Consider the following 4,319-nt stretch of genomic DNA (forward strand, 5'->3'; position numbering starts at 1 on the left):
GTCTCCTAAGAAACCACATTTCTGTTGCTTCTATTTTATCTTCACTGTCTTTAGTGATTGTCCAGCATTCACAGCCATATAGAAAGGTTGACCAAACATAGCATTTCAGGACTTTCATTTAGGTGTTCATTGAGATGTTTCTATTTTTCAGGATTGGGCTCATTTTTATTGAAACTAGCCTTTGCCATTGTAGTTCTCCTTTTTATTTCTGTGGAACATTTGGCATCATATTTTATAATATATCCTAGATATTTAAACTGTTGGACTTGTTTGATCTTTTCACCCTTGCTAATGAGGTTACAACTAGGATTTGCTGCTTTTTTGGATATAACCATGCATTCTGTTTTCTTTACATTCAACAATAATCCTGTACGTTCACTTTCTGTTACAACAGTATCTAGAAGCAATTGAAGGTCCTTTTCGGAGCCTGCTATTAAAACTGTGTCATCTGCATACCTGATGTTATTAATATTTCTCTATCTACTTTGAAGCTTGGACATTCTTCTATGTTTCTAAGGATTGTTTCACTGTACATGTTAAAGAGGTCTGGTGACATAACACATCATTGCCTCACTCCTCGCCTCACTCCTCGCCTAATCTGCTTATATTCACTGTATTCTCCATTAATTCGTACAGCAGCGTTTTGGTCCCTCTACAAAATTCAGATAATTCTTAGATCTTTTCCATCTATGTCCAACTTTTCCAGTATTTTAAATAGCTCATCTTGTCTAACTTTATTGAACGCCTTTGAGTAATCTATGAACCATAATACAGATCTTTCTGTGCTTCAGTACATCTTTCCATTAACATTGTTAAGGTGAATATAGCATTTCTGGTGCCCTTGTCAGGAACAAAGCCGAATTGCGTTTTAAATATCTCTGGTCTTACACTTTTTCTCAATCTTCCCATTATTACTCGCAGGAATATTTTTGTAAAATGACTCATAAGGCTAATATTGTTCTATGCATATCCCACTCAGTGGCACCTGGTGTTTTAGGTAAAGCTATAAAAACTGACTTCATGATATCTTCTGGGATCTCACCACTGTCATAAATAGCATTTAGGAGCTTTGTTGTTATTTCAGTGCTAGTTCTTCAAGCGCGACAATCACTTCAACTGGAATATTATCTGGTCCTGTGGCTTTTCTTTGTTTCATTTTCCTAATGGCAGCTTCTGCTTCTGCTTTAAATATTGGTGGTCCATTTATTTCATTCTTTACTACCGGTTTTTCTCCTGTATTATCTTTGAAGAGTTCTTATATGTGTTCTGACCGTCTGTTTAAGACATCCCCGTTGTCCATTAAAATATCCCCTCGCTTTAATCTTATGCATCCTGTATTTGAGCATCTTTACTTCTTTGATTTTGGAATGCATGTATTTGCTGTCTTTGTTTTATCAAATGCATAGACAAACTAAAAGACATCTAGTCTAGTCAAATGAATAATATTAATAATAATAATAATAGATAGCATTTGTATAGCGCATATTCCCGCTCAACAGCAGGCTCTATGCGCTTTACACTATATTATTACCCCAGCAGACCATAGAACACTCCGAAACATTCTCAGCTTCCCGGGAAGCATACAGTGCGAGCAGCCGATTAAGCGCTCAAACACTAACAAACTGACAAGATCTTTCGCTGTCTATAGCCGGGTACCCATTCCCACCTGGGTGAAGTGAGGAAAATTCGTGTAAAGTGCCTTTCCCAAGGACACAACGTCGGGCCCCTGATGGGATTCGAACCCACGACCTTACGGTTGCGAGTCCGAGAGCCTAACCACTAGGCCACCGACGCCAATAAGATCTATATAGAAAATTCGTTCACTTTACAGTTGACAGTAATAAAACATCTAAATGGGAAATTATAATAATTTTAACCATTAGCTAGTTAAAAGGGGGAAAATACCTTTATAGATTGAGGTGGAGTGTTGCTCGGTGGGGACGCATGTAACAGGTTTATCGATGACACGTTCCTACTCTTGTCAAGGGGGCCTGCCCTAACCGAAGCATCTAGGCTAGGTCATCGATCTTCCTTGTTTGACAATGAACCCCCCCCCCCCCCCCAGCAGCCTGCAGGTGTCCGTTTAGGAAAGTCTTGTTAAAACATTATTTTTCTAGATTTTTTTTCCAAATCCCATATCTATTGATACACATGTTAATTTTTTAAAAGCCATATTAACAAAGATTTGTATAAATGTCTGTCCGCACTTTTAACATAGTAATAGATCTGCGGCAATAAAACATTTTTTCTCTTACGTGACCAAAACTGAGTCGATAGTACCGTAAATCACCTACTCAATCAATCAAAAAGTCTTATTTATTGGGGACACGTATTATGCTATTTACTATTCCTTAATGTCAATAAACAAAACAATGAATTTTTAAAAACATGTTGTCGGTTTGTGAATAACACCGAAGATACGTGATCTGATTTTCGAGCGGTAAGAAGTCGAGTCACATGGCCATCCACGACACAGACTTTCCTTGTTCATTTAGCATGGCGCCACAATGTGATATGGATGTTGTTGTGGCAAGTTGAGCTGTTTCGATCTACTTTGTTTTAAGGAAGAGAAGAAAGAGACACATGTGATTCGTATCGAACCGCTGTAGAATTTGATGGTGATGAAGAATCCGTAAAGTTTTTATCACTTTTTACTCTTCTTTTTAACCTCCAAGTACTCCAGCTTCAGCCGCAGATATTTGGGAAGCCGCCTTGAGGCTGGGGATTCCCACAAATTTTGGCCTGAAATTGGTCTGTGCGAGGCCTGCGCTGGCCACGTTCAGGCCCGGTTAAGGCCCAGTTCAGGCCCGGCGCTGGCCACGTTCAGGCCCGGTTCAGGTCCGGTTAAGGCCCGGTTCAGGTTCGGTTCAGGTTCGGTTCAGGCCCGGTTCAGGCCCGGTTCAGGCCCGGTTCAGGCCAGGTTAAGGTCTACTCTGGCTTGCGCAGGTCTCGATCAGGCCCAGCCTCAAGGCCCGGCCTGTACGTGGATGGTCGACTTTATGAGTCAAACCCCCCCTTTGTTCCCTCTCAACTAGGGTTCGAGGACCCTGTGTCGGAATCTCCGCAATTTCATGTTTAATAAGTATTAAGTCTATAACCCAGTTGTGAACTTGCTACCTACAAACCCTTTACGAAACTACTAAAATAATATCTGCCACTGTACAAGCTACCTACTAAGGTCCCCTCTCCACTTGTCTTGGCTTGCTAGAATAGGCTAATACTAACAAGGTCACCATAGCAGAGACTGTGCTCACCATTTCGAAACTTCACGGTGACGTTAAAGATGATTCCAGTAGGGAACGGGATAACGGGTGCCTACATCCCTCGTGACTCATCAGAACAGAAAAAGATAGGACTAGCGCTAACATTATTTAAAAACAATAACAACAACCAAGTAACAGAAGCATGTCTTCGTAATGATTATTAACATAAGCACCATCCCACATCATCACTTATGACCACCATCACCGTCATTTCTAAAATCATCATTGCTCTCAGATCCTTCACAAACATCTATAATTATCTTGAAATCTATATGTAACAGTTATATATAACATTTGTATGTTATAACAATGACGTACGTTATACATTATTGGGCACTCTCATACGCACTTTTTTCTACTAAGCTAATTGAGGCTGTCAATTTGATAGAAATGGATAAGGGCCAAAAAAAAAAGAATAAAAAAGGAGTTAGCTCCTTCATCTTTTTGAGGTAGACTCCACCATTCCAATTTTTAGCTTACTTAATCAGTGTTTGTAACTGCTTATGAAAGTGCCTCGAAAGAAAGAGGTGAACAAGGTATTTAAAATGCAATGAAACAGTTTTCAGTGTTGTGCGCACAGCTCAAATTTAAATCATTTGAATTCATGAGGCCTACGCCTATGGGTGTATTTGACGGCAACGATGTTCCCAATTACTTAAAGAAAATCAGTACTTATTTGATTATGTCGACACTTAGCCTCTGACCATCGCCATAATGTAATGTAAAACGCTTAGAGCTTGCAGTCGAGCGGGGTTATGCGTTATACAAATTGTTTATTAATATTTCTTTTTTATAATAATTATTATTCTTACTATTTGCTGAGCCGCATTCTCGCCAACCCTACCCTGTGACCGGTCTTGTTATTGCTTACTGTTTAGCCTGACGTGGCCAGCTCAATCCCGGGACATTACTGAAAGGGCCATGTTCGTAACATTATGTGTATGTTACCGTGGCGTTTCAAATTGAAAGGGGGGATGGGAGAGAGAGAGAGAGAGAGAGAGAGAGAGAGAGAGAGAGAGAGAGAGAGAGAGAGAGAGAGAGAGAGAGAGAGAGTCT

This window comes from Aplysia californica, unplaced genomic scaffold (assembly GCF_000002075.1).
Source record: "Aplysia californica isolate F4 #8 unplaced genomic scaffold, AplCal3.0 scaffold00065, whole genome shotgun sequence".
In the NCBI taxonomy this organism is placed as follows: domain Eukaryota; kingdom Metazoa; phylum Mollusca; class Gastropoda; order Aplysiida; family Aplysiidae; genus Aplysia; species Aplysia californica.